Genomic DNA, 18,356 nt, shown 5'->3' on the forward strand with positions numbered 1-18,356 from the left:
CTTACATCACATGTGTGCCCTGCAGTCACCTGACCTGTGTGCCGGTATTGTTGTCAGTGACATTTAACTGAAGGATTGCTCCAGACCAAATCATCTGTTTGTAGATTAAACAATAAGAACTCTGTATGTTGTATTTGCCTGGAATACATAGTAAGTCACGTGAATGTTTATTTTTCTGACATGAAATGCTTCAGGCGGTTGAAACTGCTTTTATAAATAATATTGGTTGTGGACTTTGTTGTCAAGGTTTAATGACACCCTATTATGACTAATAAAATGAAAGGCTTTTATTTATAAGAGTCGTGGCCGCGACGATAACACTAATGATCGCAGTTGTAAAAGCGATAACTGTTTTCTCCAGGCTGTGTTTTTTGCCTGCAGGACTGGCTGTGAACTGCATGTTTTTCTGACCCCTGTTAAAGGATAAAAGAGATGCTTGACTCTCCACAGCACAGCTACAAATTCCTCAAGATCAGTACAGACTGACAGTAAACTCTCACAACTATTTCAGCTTTCAAATGGTTTATTGCTTTGTGCCTGTACTGATGTAGGCCAGGTTGTGTTTAGAAATGTTTTTAACTTTGGGTTTTTATTGATAAACCATTTTGTGAATCGGTTATTGAAACCTCAGCGATTGTGGTTGGTTAAAGGTTACCTGTATGTTGTAAATCTAGTGCAATTTTTACTACAACATTGCCGTATTTTCTGTTGCGTAGTGATATTTGTTTGTTTACACATTTTTATTGGGTAATGGGTGTAGGGGTGGTGGTATGACCAATATTTACATTTACATTTATTCATTTGGCAGACGCTTTTATCCAAAGCGACTTACAAGTAGTTTTATACAGTGACACATTACTGCAGAGCAATCAGGGGTAAGGTGCCTTGCTCAAGGGCACTTCAGTCATGACCTGCTGACACTGAGATTTCAACCGGCAACCTTCTGATCACAAGCCCAACGCTCTAAATATAAATACATCTCATTCTACATACTGTATATGCTGCATTTTCTAAGATTTAGTTTGTTTTTTATTTATTTATTAGAATTTAATTGTATTCTCACCATAGTTTCACCGGCGATGGGTTTTAATGCGTTCCTTTGTCTTTTGTCGCATCGCTTCGCGTCCGGTGTTCGACTCGTGATTGACACATATAGGCAAGTTGTTACAATGCACTGAAGATATCAGATTAAGTTCTGATTTAATCAGATGTTTATTTATGTATATGCTTCAACATGTATGTGTAATGTTTTGTTTTATTTAGTTGTTTCACTTCCTTCAAATGTTCTCTTTTTGGCTTTAGCTCCTATTGGTCATTTTATTGTTGTTAAAATGTTATCGTTTCAGATGTTAATAAAAACTGTTAAAAAGTCTGCAAGTTTTTTTTACATTTTGTATAAAATATCGTAATACAATTGTAACTGTGAAACCTGTTTTTTTTTATCATATTGAATCATGAGATAATGAGTTTGTTGCTTGCTTAATAGAATGTTGGAACGTTGGTGTGGGAGACACAAAGTAACATTTTGTATATTGTTTGACGTGATACAGGTAGATTATCTTATCACTGCACTGTTAGTGGGCTGAACGTGGCCCTTGATGATGGATTGCTTCATCATCAAAGGATACTGTCGGAAGTTACACATGACATAGATAGGATTCTTAGAAAATGTGTAACAATCCTTGATAGCTTACAATACATGACTGTGATGGTTTGAGGATACATCCGTTACGATGTTGGTGCCGTTTTGTGTCCTGTGAAGCATTTCTTTGTCTTGTTGCATTGTGAAGCAGCAGAATATTTTACTTACACCCACACAAAATCTAACAATGTGCCAAACTTCCACTATGGGGGCATTATGGATGCGATGGGAACCAACCAGTCCTATTGTGGCACAAACAAGGAGTCTCAGTGCATGAGTGCTGTAAAAATACTCCTCCATACTCCAGAAACTCTCTCTCTTTCTCTAACTGAGTGTTAAGACACTTCTTTTGAATTGTTGTGACATGATACACTTGCAACATGTAAACCAATCGATTTTCCCATTTTTGCTAACCGTTGAAGTTCTCTGCCAGAGATCAGTTTCTTTTGGCTGAAGTTGGTTACATTCCTTCCTCATTGCTTCAAAAAGCTGTCCCTGTACTAGGTCCAGCAGCAAAGATATCGCATCCCCACCAAGGAAGGTAGGCCGGATACAGATTTCAAGGAATACCGTTGTTCGAAAAAGGCTACAGTTTTAAAAACACTAAAATGTCCTGTTATACCGTTCCCAAGGGATGAGCACTTTTTTTAATGTCTCATCAATACGAAAAGTGTAGGAATCTATCAGGTTCTGTGCTATTCTTTTGTTTATGCTTAGTTTGTTGTTTGCTCATCTGCATTTACATTATTTATATGTATTGATGTAAATTGAATAACTAGAAATGCATGTAAAAAATGACTATAAAGGGGTGCTGTGCTTTTAAAAGGTCTGGGAAACACTGATTTAACCTGATACACTGTACATGTTTAATACTGTATCAATGATTTTGTTGCTTAAAAATAAAACGTATTGCGTTTAATTTTTAACGCAATAACCAGACTTTTAAAAGAACACATTTTAAGCTGTAATTGTAATGCTGTGAAACTGTGATTTTTGGCTTAAGGCTATTTTACCGTCAATCTCATACCTGCCCATGCCTGTGGTCATATCCTCTTGAGATGCTGTATTTAGGGAAAGGACTACAGAGGTCTATCATACACGCTAATATTATTATTAAACGCTGTTCTCTTGGGTTTTATTGTAACTACGGCTGGGCGATCTTCCCAAAAAAGCATATGCCGATCTTCATAACAAAGAATCTCGATCCACGATCTGAATTGAAATACAATGTACTGTAAGGTTTTTGCCCATAGCACTGGTGCTACAGAGGTTTAAGGTTTTGTAGGCCAAACAGTTGTACAGGTATCACAAGTATAAACCGTCTGTTATCATCTTTAAAAAACACAAATGCACCAAGATCATCACATAAATAGACTTGTTAACAACAAAGGACATTAATGTTATATACAAATGGATCAATTAGGGCCATATCATTTTTGGTTTTACCGTTTCTCATTGTTCTGTGTTGTCCATTATTACTATACAGTAGTAATATATTTGTCCACATACAAATACTGTTGTAGCCTATACTATAGTATTTACTAGGCCTATAGTAAACTGCTGTAAAATTGCTATAATATAGTGTGTTTTAACCTTACTGTAGAAAATATAACAGTTTTATTACTACATTTGGTCAATTTACAACAAGAATACCACAATTTTCTATATCAAATACTGTAGAACACTACAGTATTTTTTCATACGAGCATTTAGGTTAACCAGTTTCATTCTGGAGGGTCGTCGTGAAGACACTCCGACAATAGACACTTTAGTCACTGAACTACACACACTAAAACTCTCAAACACGTTAAACTGTGCAACACATTCACTCATACACGCAGAACCGGCAGCTGACGGATATTAATAGCAGGATTCCCCGTCCGCATCACGGAAATCACAGGGCTGTAGATTTAGGCTATATGAACTCATGCAGCTGGGAAACGAGTTTCAATCGCAAAATAGACTAAAACCATGTAAATTAGCGGTGCCCTACCGATTATCGTCACACACAAATAAGCCGCCCTGTCTAATAAACTTGCAAAACTGTATCGCAAGTGTGAGACATGCAAAGCACTCTCCTCTCCCGGTGCTTCAATGTGCCAGTGGGTCTGTGCAGTGCTGAATTTTGTCGAACACACCTCTTGTTTTAGACCAGCGTTTCTCAAACTGTAGGTGAATAGAGACGTGACAGGTGGGGAAATGTTCCTTTTTATGCCTTATATGGAAACGTGAGATCAAATCTTCCGGAATTTTGTATTCATGGTTACAAATGAAATTGTAGTGAGGTAGGCGAGTCGAGAGCCGGGATTCGAGGTCTGGTATCACGGAGGAGATTGTGAAGCATAAGTGGACGAGCGACCAGACCGCGTCAGTGAGCGAGGACCGGCCCGGAAATTGTGTTTGTCTCTTACGTCCTCGTTTATTTGATTTGATTAAAGATGTTAAATGTTAATGTATTTTTAATGTATTTACTTTTGTACTGTACTGTAGCGCTTTTGGTACAAGAAAAGCGCAATACAAATAAAATTTATTATTATTATTATTATTATGTTCGCCGGTTCCCGCCTCCTTCCTTCCCTTCATGGAACTTTGTTACACTGGTGCCGAAACCCAATAGTAGCCTACGGTGCGCGTACAGCTGACGCTCGTTATCATTCACGCACCGGCCTCGAATCCCGGCTCTCGCCTCGCCAACCTCGCTACAGAAATTTTTAACCTTTTGAGCGGTATCCGGTTTGGTCCCATATATGGGATATTATTTCCGTGCCCCTACGGTCCCAGATATGAGATTTAGAATGTTCAGTGACTGCCAGATTCAAATTGTGCTTTCGCGCGTTGGTTTGCGCTGAGCCAGACACGGACGAGCTCAGCGCTGTCATATATCACAACTATGCAGTGTTTTCAACCTAATAATGTTTATTTTAGGTTTCAGCCATTTAAATACTGTGATGAATAGGTCACCGGAGGTATGATTTATGGACACGCTCCTTAATTGGAAGGAATGGACGTGGTTAATTAAATTAGTGGTTACAGCTGATACGGGAGGAGAGGATCATTATTTAAGCATGGCTTGAGTTCTGCTCGGGAGGACTTGGGTCGAGCTCTCACCTGTGGGGAAATGTTAAACGGCCGCTCGGGATAACCAGTATCTCCGGCGGTGAAGACAGACAGTTAGTGGGGGGACTTCCTGTGTTAGATAGTGAGGTGTTTTTTTAGTAGTGCACAACTGCACTTTTATTTTCTCAATTTTTTTATTTCATGAAAGTTATTATGACACAGCTGCACTTTTATTTTCTTTATTTTAGAACTTTCTGTTATTTGATGTATATAGTTTGTATTTTAGATACAACTTGTTACTCTGATACTACTTTTTAGTGTTGGGGCGATGGGGGCAGGTGGGGCTTGAAAATTCCCCCTTGTCTAAAGTGGGGAATGACCAAAAAAGTTTGAGAACCACTGTTTTAGACAACAGACAAGATTCTGTTGAAAAGTAAATTGAGGATGCCTTCAAGATGGTTCTCGATTTAAGATCGTCAGATCGCCCACCCATACTTGTACCCTATGTTATGTTTCTGTGAAGTGTTTAGAGTTAGTGTGTGTTATGATGTTATGTTTCTGTGTGTTATAACCGGAGCTCGAATGCCTGCTGTACTGGTCAACAGTCAATTTCATTTTAGTTTTACTCCCTAAACTCTCATCACCGTTGTGTGCCGGCCATATAAAAATGAGTTAAGGGATTACAGTTGTGTTCATGTAAAGCAAACATTGCGGACAGATCAACAAAGTCTCATCATAAGTTCGTCCTATGTGGTGTCTGAAGACTTTTAATGTTTATGAGAAAGGAACATTTTGATGGAATGTGTTGAGCTTTGGTAGTAAAGTCCTTTTTTCAGACCAAAATTTCCCCTGGTCATGTTTCAAAACCTACAGCACTTTTTAGCTCCAGTTCTTTTATTAAGAAACCTAAGCGCTAAATAAGTGCTCTGCAGAATTCATTTTATTAACACTAATAAAACTTTACGGCCGCGCTGTTTTTCTTTTCTCATTGGGGTTGCACTTTTACAGAGAGTGAAGTTGGACTGTTTTTGTAAATATAATGACGCGTTCTTGTGTTAGTTGTGCTTGCGAACAGCCTTTGTGCCAATCTGTATTTCAGATCTTGTGGTTTGAGGAGAGGTGTGCTATTACTGTTTTGACATAACACTTATTTTACCTATTTAACTCTGAAGTCACCATCTAGCATCGACCGAGAAAACGGATGGCATTGCTCTGAAGACCTCCCAGCTAATGGGTTTAGGGTGCGTTCATATTTCTAGTTCGGTTCAGGACCAAAAAATAAGTATAACACTTGTTCGCTTCAGACTGGCATTTTAACAGCTAACAAAGAGTTTCAACTTTACAGCTTACTTGTAAAGTCTCTACGTGATTGGACAGCTTTTATGATTTTATATTATAAAATGTTACTTGACGGATATCCAAACAATGGCGTGTTTTACATGCTCCTTGTATGCCTGCGCATATACGTTTTTTTTTTAGCAAGCCGGTAGCTCGCGAAGACCTCATGAAGTGTTTGAAAGTAGACAGAGGGCAATCTTTATCAGCTGTCTCGGGCCGCTTGTTTGGTGCGCACCAGCATTAATAACAAAGCAATCGCACCAGAGTTTGTTTTAATTGAAGCAAACATGGCATATATGGACACACTCTTACACGAGGAAATACCAAAAAAAATCCTTAAAAAAGTACAGATCTAGTTTCATTTTCTAAAATGGTTACATTCAATGACAGGAAATTAAGAGGGGGCGGGACGGGGCAATTCTCATCTCGCAAGAAAAAGCCCAACGTGTCACTTTGTTACTCATCTGCTCCTATTCTTGAACTCTCTGAGGTGAATCTTGAGGTGGGCGTCCTGTATTTGCCCATGATCTTTCATGCCACGTTAAAAATCGTGCCTGATACACTTTCATTGAGTAAGCGCTGCATTGGTGCTGGCATGAGCGAGACCTCTTTGGCACGATTCAGCATGGTTGGCAGAAGGTTGCTGTTAGTCTGCACTGGCTCAGATTCCTTATTCCCACAGGACGAAGTGTTTATTTTTGACCCCTTCACCAGGACCTGCTTATTTTACTGTATATGCGGATCTGCGCCCATTTGTGCCTGTACGTTAGGGTGTCATAGTAAATTATCTGTTACTGTGTAAAGCACCAAATGGATTTGCAAAAAAAAGACTGTTAAATGTTTTTTAAAATAATCTGGTTATTTTCACTATAGCCCTAAATGGTTCATATAAGGGAATTGGTTCAGACAATCTTACTGGAGTCATCCTACAAACACCTTGCCGTTTTCTCTACACATTTCTGTCATCATTTACTCACCCTCTAGTTGTTATAAATCTATTAATTTCTTTGTTCTGAAGAACACAGAGAAAGATATTTGGAAGAATGCTTATAACCAAACAGTTCTTAGCCACCATTGAGTACCATAGTAGGACAAACGGCTTTATTCATTTTTGATGAACACACAGAATGATATTTTGAAGAATGCAGTATATCTTTATATATCTTTTTCTGTGTTCAACAAAGAAATGTATACACTCGAGGGTGAATAAATGATGACAGAATATTTATTTTTGGGTGAACTGTCCCAGTAACTATGGGAATGTAATTCAACATCAAACAATGACACACTTCATCTTAACGGTCATAAGTAAGCTTTAAAACAAACGCTCTCTCTTTAAACTGCCGCCACCTTTGCTGCTCTCCTCACCTCTAGCCACAACCTGCTGAGATTTCATTTTTCATCCAATGATTCATTGACCTAATTACATAGATCTCTCAAGCCTGAAATAGCATCATTAAACCACAAGCATACGAGTGCCTAAAACAAATACTAATGGCTTTTAGCTGGATTTCTTCATATCAAAATTATAAAATTGGATCAGTGGTGACTTGTACATTAGTCACTTGAAACATCCTGTCTTGTAGACTGCACAGATTTGAGAACTTCTGCATGTACTCTCAATCACATAAGCCTCTGAGTCACATATCTGTGTTTTTTGCTCTGCTTTATGGTCTATAAATAGAGGACATAAGCAGGAAATCTAATCTGTGTACACAAACAGCTTTGAAACGGGCAATAATATCGGTTAAACATTGCATAGAATGCTAGTCAAACACTTTGGGTAAACTGCCATTTCAATGCGAGCGGTTTTCTGTTTTTACCTCTTGACCTGTGACTTGAGTTGAATATTTCCGGCAAGTGTATTTGATTCATTCCAGGTCAAATAACGAAATAAATCTACAGACACAAACGAAATGAAGTAACCATACGTAACGTTTTAGACTTTTAATTCCACTATCAATGTTGGCCTTCTCTGTTTTTGTTGAGCCCTGTTCCTGAGCGGCATATCCTTATTCTTTCAAATATAAGTCACATGAAACAAACACCCTCTGTCTATGAAATGATGTCTCACATCTAAAATAATTTAAGGCAATATTTAGATATTTTAAATGTAGACTAGGTTATTTGGCAATAAAGATGACCGATGTAATAAAATTGCAAATACACATTTTCATTTTTCCATCGGTTTTCCCTACATGTTAATCTTGCTAACCACAGGCTCCAAATGTTTTCAGTTCAGGACCCACCGATAGGTAATCTGTCTCATACATTTTGAACACTGGGAAAACACACAAATCTGTTCCCTTTCATTGTTTTCTTTCTTATCATAAACGAATACGTTTTATTGCAATATTAATATACCTTATGGTAGAGCTGCACGATTATGGCAATCCTCCTTGTATTTATTATTCACTGTGATATTGTAATTGCGATTATTAATATGCAATAACTAGTATATCTGTTATTTGGGACTGCTATAAATGGTCGCGCATCTGTTAAAGGATTACAATGCGTACAAAACGCACAATAAACACGTGAATCAAGTGTCATTTTTAGTCATGTATCTGTTTCTGAAGTGCAATGTACCGCAGCCGAGAGTGCAGTTTGGGAACGCTGAGAGAAATTTTAAGCAGTAGCCAATGGAGGGACCCTGAAGGGCATGTGCTCGCCTACCTTGCTTAGTAGCCTAGTCCCCCTAGTTATTACATATTGTAAACATTTTCGATATTAAAGTACTGTTTTCCATTGATTTGATGTTTTGTCATTTTAGGGTGGTTAATTTTTGTAAGGAAGAAACTGTATTTTTGTTAGATTTGACCACAAACATCAGGTACAAGAAAACCATTACGGATTTATCAAAGTGATATAGAACCTAGTCATTGATTAACGTTCAAAAGCAAAAGTTTTTCAACTAAAACTTGATAAACTTAATTACTGACCCATCATGCATCAGAAGTGGATCTTGAGCTTGTGCATGCAGAATGCAGCGTCCGATGCGTGATACCTGTGAATTGTAGACGCGATGCAGCGCTTTTCGTCCAGTGCGCACTAACATTTAGAAGTCATAGTGAATTTAATTTGCCAGCCAGAAAACAATTAAAGTCGGGAATGTCCTTTAAGAACCTTTTTTCGCACAATATCATCACTTTTTGTGATTAAGTATGTATAATGGAAAAGCATGAAAGTACTGAAAAGGGGCTGGAGTTTGACTTTGTAAAAGGTGTAAGAACCCTTTAAAAGACCTCTCTTTCAGGTTACTACTACTTCATATTTTTTGGCTTGAATGTTGTTTTCCAGAACTGCCCTCAGTACTATAAAGAATAAACAAAAGAGCTGTTTGTTTGTTTATTGGCATGTTTTCCTCTCCGTTGTGTACAGGGCTTTCATCTTAATATAAAATTGGTCATTATCTGTTATCAAGATGAAATTATCCTTTCTTGGAAAAGGGCAACCATGAATTTCATGGCTAGGTATGTTTTGGGTTATAGAACTCACGTATAGAAGAAACAAAAAGTGGATTTTGGTCAAATGAAACAAAATGGTGACCTGTGAAACAACTTCTAAATAATCTTTTCAATGGATGATATTAGTACTGCAGGTTAGTGATACTATATGTTTAGTGGTTTGAAGTGTGCTGTGGTGATGGTATTCTTACGAAAAGAAACAGGCTTATTGTTGACAGGTTGCGTTTCCTCTGTGAGATCACTGGCATATATCCGCATTCTCTGTCAGGTTAATGAGTGCAAAGCTATTTTCCAATTTCAAAGCAAGTTACCAATTTAAACTCAGTGCTCACATGACCAAAATCCTGTAACACACCTGTTTCTTGTGTCTCTTTAAAGGTGCAAAGAAAGATGGGGAGGATGTTTGCGAGTATGTAAGTGACATCATCTTCATGGAGCTTGTGAGGTAAATTGCCCATGCAGTGACACTCGCACAAACTTTCCTCTTGTCACCCTACAGGAAACATTGACACCTCTGTCTTTATAGAAAGTGTAGTTTTCCTTTGTTGGGCGTTCCATTACAAGAAACCTCAGGTGTCTCAGCGTTGGGTGAAAAACCAAGAGTGAAAGTGTGATGCTGTACAGATGAGCGGGGCACTCGCTGGGGGCAAGCTCTTCAAAAATACCCTGCACTTCCTGTGCGCTCCTTCACACATCTGAAACCTCAACGCGGGCGTAATTCTGAGAATTAACACCACACCGTCACATTTTGTTTAGAAGGAATTAACCCCTTAGATACTATAAAAAATGTCCTTTTATTAAACTCCTCTATTTGTTCGTAATAGTACCACACAAAATTAGAGCTGATTTCTGATCAAACTATATGTAGTCAAAAATCTGTTATTCTTATCATATAAATGACTTAAAGGGATAGTTCAACCAAAACGGAAAATTCTGTCATCATTTATTAACCATTTCAGACCTTTATGACTTTCTTTCTTCAGCAGAACAGCAAAGAAGATATTTTGAAGAATGTCGGTAACCAAACAACTACGGTACCTATTGGTTGCATTGGTAGAAGTGAAGGGGTGTTAACAACATTCTTCAAAATGTCTTATTTTGTGTTCTGCTGAAGAAAGTCATACAGATTTAATATGACAAGAGGGTGAGTAAACGATGACTGCATTTTCATTTTTGGGTGAACTATCCCTTTAAAAGTCATAGCACCATGTGAGTACATATCATTATGGAACATTCAGACACTCAGCAGCACATCTCAACAGAGGTTACTGGGTTTACATATGTTCACCATATGTTATATTGTCAAGTCATGCACTTATTCTGCAGACTAGAAATAAATCTATAGATTTGCGTCTATAGAGCCAATTTTGTAGCCGACAAATAATCAATAGCATTACTAAAGATTAGCAAAGTATTTGAATCCTGAGTGCAAATGTGTGTTTGTGTCTTTAACAGAGAGAACAGAGCGAAGGATGGTCTGTGCTCCGTTGGCAGATAAAAGCAGGAAGTGTTCTTCACCCAGATACGAGCAGTACTGTAATGAGTTGACCGAGATAGGTGAGGAAGGAGAGTTTCGTAAGGATCGGTGTGGACTTATCTCGCCAACAGAAAATGCTTGTGTTTCTGATAGAACTGGCAGGTCTGTCGTAATCTCGGTCCGACTGAGTCGCTGGGTAACAGCCGTGGCTCTTTCCTGAGAAGCCAATCTCAGTGCTCCTGCGCAGGCAAACCCAAGCAGCAGCAAACACTAGTTTTAACCCTCTCCTCTTAACAAGAATGTGTTGGAAAAAAACCAACGTTAAGAAACATCCGAACCTGGCTTTAGAGTAATGTTTTTGAAAGCTGGATTTGCATATAGATGGAAGTCTGTGGTCACAAAACAGATCCCTGTGTTCAGTTACTAACGTGATGTGACAGCTTTCTATATTATGAAGGCATCGATCATTTTGAAAGTCCTTGAACGTGGATTTGTGTGCCTTGTCTTATCGAGGCATTTTACGCTTTGCATTAGTGCGGATCATGTCCTTTGTCCCCTTCTGTACTAGCATCGCAAAATCACTGTGTAAGCTCCATTTGTATGACCTTTCAGGGTCAATATCAGTCATTCCGTCTTAATCATTTTCCAAAATTTGCCAAAAATGCATTTTTGTTGGTGTGCATCTGCTGCACAAATGACAGGGAAGGTCAAATTTAGCTTTGTGAACCAAGCCAAGGACTAGAGCTAAGGTCACATTCCTTCTCAAGATTAAACGGTATCAGCAGGACCGAGTGGCTATGAAACTACACACTGTATTTTATAAATCAGACTCCGTCTATTGGGCTGGAAGACTAAATAGAAACTCAAGAACTGCATACCTTGAAATAATTTGTATCCAATATTAAAGACGATGCATTTACATTTATGCATTTGGTAGACGCTTTTATCCAAAGCATTGCATTATATTATGCATATGTTTCTGAGTATGCGAAATCTCTGGGATCGAACCCATGACCGTGGCGTTGCAGGCACCATGATCTAACCAATGAGCTACAGGAAAGCTTTTTAGACTTAAAGGAACAGTTCACACAAACATGAAAATTCAGTCATCATTTACTCACCCTTGAGTAAACCAAGACAAAGTCTGTATAAATGTATTTGTTCTGATTGACACACAGAATGTTATTTGGAAGAATGCTTGTAACCAAACAGCTCTTGACCAGCGTTGTCTAAAAATGTCTTCATAAATGTATTTATTCTGTTGAACACAAAAGAAGATATTTTGAAGAATGTTGGAAAGCAAACAGTTCTGGGGCACTTTTGACTACCGTTGTCATTTTTCAATTTAACAGTCATTTTACAGATTTGAAGCAACTCGAGCATAAGAAAATGATGACCGAATGTTTATTTTTGGTTGAACTGTCTCTTTAACCTGTGTCTGTTGTTGGTCGTTTTGAGCTTTGTCTTGTACTTCATGCCTTAATGTCGCACACTTAAGTCTAAACCTCTAGTGAAAGCCATCTCTCTCTCTCTCTCTCTCTGTTTATAAGGAACAACCGAGCAAGGAAGTCAATATTATGATAGAAGGCTGTGTTTGGGGGCTGGGGTTTGGATGCGGTCAGACCTCTGTTGTTGTTTGCTGGCTGTGGAAAAACAACGGTCACAAATCTCTAAATATTGTGGTTTCTGCTACCTAGAAGTTTCTCTCCGCTTGTGAGATGTGGAGGGTTATGTAATCCCCTGATAAGCTGCTGCTTTCACATGCCTGTGTAACTGGAATGCTGAGAAGGCCCAGAGCTTGCCTTGAGTCACAATGACCTTGTTTGTCTGACTTGATTTAAGAAAGAATGCAAAAATATCATAAACTATGCAGTACTTTTGAAACTAGATTAAATTCATTTTTCCATCACACTTTCTCCCATCACAAATTGTTTTTATGGGAATAGCTACAAATCCAGACAAAGAGGTGTGAGGTTGTGGATTATGTGAATCTTAATGATGTAAGACAATCTTTTAAACAGCATTTAGGGACTTCAATGATTTGGCTGAGGTGAATATTTGATCCTCTAATAAAGAGACGGTCGTGTCTGAGATGTAGTCATCCATAACTGCGTATACACTATCGTGGAAATTTTGTAGGCCGCCGAATCCATGTCAATTATTTGACGTACCCGAAGCGGAGATCTTCCTGGAGAAGGGAACTCTCTGGCCCGCGTTTACTGTGAAACTTGAGCATCAGTGTGTCTGTGCTACAGCTGGTCAGACTCGAGTGTGCTGCGCTGTAATAGACTGTAAAGTATTCTGCGGTGACGGAGCATTTCAGGTCAGCGTTGCGATTAGCACATAAATGTGGAGTCATTTCTGAAAGGTTGAAATGAAAATAAACAGACAATCGGGATCAGTTACTTCGGGAGCTCATCTCTGCTGTCCCTTACTAAATCACAGACTCTCTGTTTAGCAGACGCTGGGGCCGATGGGTATTTTTCAGTACATTTTGTCAAGCGACAGAGAGGCGTTCCAGGAAAGATCCTTCAAGGAAAAAAGTAAATGGCATTGACTCTTCACTGCGAGAGAACAGTTGGGCCCTCCTGTTTCATTTCACCTGCCTCCGTTTGTGTAACTTCTGTCTGTCAGGGTCACGTTTTTTTTGCAGGGTGGTTTAGTATTAGCAGCAATGTTTGGTTGTGGTTATAAACGGGTTGAGTAACTTTTAAGGTTTCCTGACACACTTGAAGGATTAATACAGTGTCCACTTACAGTTCATTGACTTGAATCAGTCGGCCCATTCTCCTCTGACCTCTAGCATCAACAAGGTATTTTCGCCCACAGGACTGCCGCATACTGGATGTTTTTCCCTTTTCACACCATTCTTTGGAAACCCTAAAGCACTGTTCATTTCATTTGTGTGTTTGCTTTATTAAATGTATTTGTGCTATTTCTCGCAATCTGATCAGTCGTTTTCATTTTATTACTTACTGATTGACTATTAATATTAGAGTTAAGATCATATTTTTATGGTTTTATAATCTTAGATTACATTGGTAAAAAACAAACAAATAACCAGACATTATTATTTATTTATCACTTTTTTGGCAGGGCCTGGAAAAATGTAGAAATCAATGAATGCATAATAATCGTTATAATTGTGCAACCGTGATTATTCCTCGGACTATAATCGTACCAACAAAATCTACAATCGTTGCGTCCCAACTGCTGATAGGAACGCAATCCTACCAAATCGCCGAAGTGTTTATGATCTATTAATGATGTATTATTTGGTAAATATGTGTGCTTGACTGACTGTTATGCATGTTATGCATTTTGCCATCTCCTCTTGCCTCGTTGTTACAAGCGACAGGGTAAACGGCTGCAGGCTTGATGACGCAAACGACCCACGGTTCAGACCCAAATAAATAATATGAACACAGTCCCGCAGGGGGAGGGGAGAGCAATCGAACTAAATGTGAAACCACCCTAAGTGGGTGGTTGAGCTCCAGTGAGATCCAGACTTCATGCCGCAGGCCTTCATTAATGTCCTATGGTTGCTCTATCCCTCACCCCGACTAAGAGTTTGGATGGATGGTGGGCTTCTACATAAGGATGAGATGGTCATATCACAGTCACTGAGATGGAATGAATTCATCCTTCAGATCCTCAATGCTTCATTAAGTCAGCAGTGAGCTGAAAGTTGGATGATGGGAGCGGAGACTGAGAGCTGTGGAAAGAGAAATGAACAGGAACGGAGTGTGTACGTGTGAAAGTGAAACCTCATTCGTGTGTTCATTGTCTTGTTTCCCTATAAACAGAGGTCTTGGGAGAATCAGAAATGGGAATTTACTTTGAGCATTATGGCAGTGTCACATATAGATTTTTGGTGTTGTGGAAAATATTCCCAGAGCGTCCCTGAATTTTCTTTTTTTTTAAAATGTTTGTTCTATGATTATTTGCACCAAACATATACTGTTTATAGTATTTAAGTGGCTAATACTTGTGTATTTAATAGGGCTGCTAAAATATAGCTGCACGCAGCAACACGGGGACACGCTCACAAAATGCAGCAATCACAGAGCAACAAGAGTAAAAATCGAAAACAGAAATGCTGTTATGAAAGGAGGACACCTCGAGAAGAATAGGTGAAAACGAATTAAAAGCACACAAGCAAAGAACACTCCCAATGCTTTGGTTATTCAAATGTGCATTTTGTCTTGCCAGTAAAGCGCACTTAAATTGAAATGTACAGAAATGCACAAAACAAGGTTCGAACACAAAACCTCTTGGATAAGCGGCTTGCGGTTCATCCGGTGTGCCACTCAGTTGACGTGCTTGGCCCAGAATCCTGAGGAGAGCTTTCAGAGGTTCAAACATTGACATGGGCCTATCCCCCAAAAGGCTGAAATGAGAACGTAGGACAGAAATACAATGTACAAGAGAAACAGATATCAGAAGTGACAATGTCAAGGAGAATATCATTTTGCATAATGATGCATAAAACTTTACATCCAGTCAGAATAGTTTAATACGGGAAATATACAATGTCACATGTTCAAGTTTATAACTGAAAATGTATAACCAACATACGTACATATCCATTATAGATGTAGACACTGGTCCAGAAGAACTTCCGGTTTCAGTTTTTTTTTGTATTTTGTATCTATATATAATCTATATATACACATATATAATTGAACCTTAAAGGAATTGTTCACTTTCAACATACATTTTCATGATCATTTACTCACCCCTGTTGTCATCCAAGATGTTTATGTATTTTTTTGTTTAGTCGAAAAGAAATTAAGGTTTTTGATGAAAACATCCTAGGATTATTCTCAATATAGTGGACTTCAAACGGTTTAAGGTCAAAATTACAGTCTCAGTGTAGCTTCAAAGGGCTTTAAAAAAATACCATACGATGAATAAGGGTGTTGTTCTACAAAGCGTGTTCACAAATTCACGTAATACGTATTTACGTTGAAAAGGTCATGTCAATTTCACAGCACTTATGTAATAAGCAATCTGATTATGTATTGAGAAGCATGATATTTTTGTCATTCAAACTTTGGGAATGTCAATATCGGAAATTTCACATTCAATTATTTTATATCCCTCACAATGTACCAGACACACAGTTGCTGTGGACTACAGTGGATATTCTGTCAGACTTTTACCATGACTCAGTTGTTGGTACTGTAAAGAGAGTCTGTATAAAGCGTATTGCCGTAGTTGTGCAATTAATTCCATCTATTGGCTTTCATCCAGTTCAGTCCATCATCTTAATTAAGTTTCACTCATCTGCTAAATGATGAATGAATAAAATCACATTCACACGACTCAATTTATCCTTTATGTCTGTATGACTCTAGCTTTATTTTGTAAATGTCTTAAAATGATTTTACAATTTACAAGTTTGAAAAGAATAAAAACAATACTCTATACTTAACCTTGAATGTATTTATGCATTTTCTTAAAACTGATGTTTTTGTTCTGCTGCCTTTGACGGTAATCACAGAGGGCAGCTGGTCATCCATCTTTGCTAAATGACATGATTCAGTGAATACAGGATTTTGTTTTCTTTCTCAATCCTGTTCACAGTTCATGCACTTTAAGGTCATGCACACACATACATGTTTACTTGTTTTCTAGAAAGCACCAGTGCACCAGTCACTCACCCTGCCAATGAGGAACGGGGTGAAGAGGTTGTGATAAGAGAATGCCGCGGGGCGTCCTGACCGTCAGCGTATTGGACTGAACTCGGACAGCAGCGACACAGCATGAGCCGGGAAACACGAGGCACTTACCTGGGAGACGTTGCCCTGCTGAACATCGTGAGTCACACTGGCAGTGATGACATCAAAGTATGATGTCACCTGGACTGTTACATGGGTCAGAAGCACCTGATGGTAGACCAGACTGGTCTTAAATGGAGATTGTGTCCATGTTGTGTTGAGTTTTAAAATTCTTACGTCAGGGGTCTACAGAGGGGGCTAACAGTTATTGACTAATACATTACTGAATACAAATATTTTAATAAAAAACGCTCAGATTAAGTTTGTTTTCCCATTAAAATGTGTTTGTTTTTTACTTGCCCAAATGTCATGCACCTCAATGACATGCCAGTCTTAAAATGCAAAGTTAGTAATAGGACTCCTGTTGGCATAATGAAGGTTGGATCACAATGTATTAAACCCCGACCTCAAGTACATTTTGTGATTTCTGTATGTTAGATATATAATAAAATGGTTGGATTAAGTAAAGGGCTGGCTGGGATTTTCCAGTGCAGCCTCAGTAATGCCCCAGGTAAATGGAATTGCTTCAGATCTGCTGTTGGGGATTGAGATGCATCCCTTTAGATTAATGCGAGTGCCAGAGATGATGGGATAGTATAGGAGGAGGGTTCAGTGCAGGACACGCCCAATCTGGCTAGACCGTTCTGTCAGTGGATTCTCATAATCCTCCCTCACATGTGGTCACCTCTTACAAGAAACACAAAGCTCCGGTTTAGGGATTTATGTGATATAAACAATCTGATGTTTTTTTGTGACTGGTAAATAAAAGCTTTACAAAGGAGTCTAGCTTGTAAGCGCTGACAGTCAGGGGAAGCACATAACACTTCGACAGTAGGGTGAAAAAAACTAGTGCGTGTCTTTGCATCTCAGTCCCTCGCCTCTATCACGGGACGTTGTTACTGGGTGGTCCTGCCATCGATCTATAGTTCTTAGAACTCGCCAACGTTCCCACAGGTTTTTTTTCATGGCCTTTTTTCAACTTTTTTCAAGTTCTTTGCCCTTTAAAGAGCTCACAGATGCAAACACCACATGCAACCTGTGTGTGTTTGTTTCTATAAGACATACACATTATGTAATGACTGCTGTGAGTAATGTAAGTTGTTGGGAATTTTGTCAAATGTGTCCTACTTACGAACACATTTGCACCCGTTTCCAATTTTTTATCTGTTCTTTTAAACTTTGGTGTAATTTTTTCTCCACCCCCCCCTCCTCTGACGCTGTTCTTTATCTAAGGGCAGCAGGCCAGAAACGTGTACCAGCACTCAGAAGACGGACAGTTTAGTGGAAACCAGCAGGCAAAGGACAAACAGACCGAATGTCGGCAAATATTTGGTCATGGCTTTAAAGGGAAGCGACAGGCGATTTGGGAAACAGGCTGATGGGATTCAGAAGGTTTTATAGTTTCTAAAAAAATGTGATTGTATGGAACGCGTTCTTTCTGCTCGTGTGAATCTGGTGTATATTTTGGAGGGGCAGGCTGTGATGTAACTGCGCTGCTGTCAACCGCTCGGCCAGCTGAGCTTATGGCTCAGAGAAGGGGACTAATGAAGGGCCTGAAGTGACTGTGATATTTTGAATGCTGTGTAATTACA

General features: G+C 38.8%; 1 long non-coding RNA gene across 1 annotated transcript in view; it reads left to right on the forward strand.

The window, feature by feature from the left end:
• The window catches only part of LOC306891844, a 48,541-nt gene extending 31,316 nt beyond the window's left edge, over positions 1–17,225 (forward strand). Inside the window, exons 2-3 of the long non-coding RNA XR_013786410.1 lie at positions 9,883–9,949; positions 16,622–17,225. This is a non-coding gene — a long non-coding RNA (uncharacterized lncRNA). The remainder of the gene's footprint in view (positions 1–9,882; positions 9,950–16,621) is intronic.
• The last annotated feature ends 1,131 nt before the right edge of the window (positions 17,226–18,356 follow it).

Source organism: Barbatula barbatula, assembly GCF_947034865.1.
Source record: "Barbatula barbatula genome assembly, chromosome: 3".
NCBI lineage: Eukaryota > Metazoa > Chordata > Actinopteri > Cypriniformes > Nemacheilidae > Barbatula > Barbatula barbatula.